A 403-nucleotide genomic window follows, 5' to 3' on the forward strand; every position below is an offset into this window, starting at 1 on the left:
TCGTCTTACAAGCTGTTAAATACCATGATTACATACACACAATGCAGTGTACCAGTGGTAAACAATAAACAGGCAGATGCGGTGGTTAGAGCAGACGCTCCTATAACATTCGCCGTCTGCATTTTTTTACTACAGGTAGTGCAGACAGGCAGTGGTTATCGTTCCTAGCGCAGCTAACAGCAGACTCACTTGCAATTATCGTTCCTAGAGTAGCTAACAGCAGACTGACTTGCAAAATTGCCTCTACATAAATTGTGAGCTAACGCTCACAACTAAAAAAACAATAGTATTTATATCAGTAAAGTTGAGTCTTTTCTTGAACCATTTTGCATATATAAGTATTTGGAATGTTTGCAGTGATTTGCATTCATACATGATTCAGCAATTCACTTGAATCATGTGG

The sequence above is a fragment of the Dreissena polymorpha genome, unplaced genomic scaffold (assembly GCF_020536995.1).
Source record: "Dreissena polymorpha isolate Duluth1 unplaced genomic scaffold, UMN_Dpol_1.0 chrUn002, whole genome shotgun sequence".
Lineage (NCBI taxonomy): Eukaryota > Metazoa > Mollusca > Bivalvia > Myida > Dreissenidae > Dreissena > Dreissena polymorpha.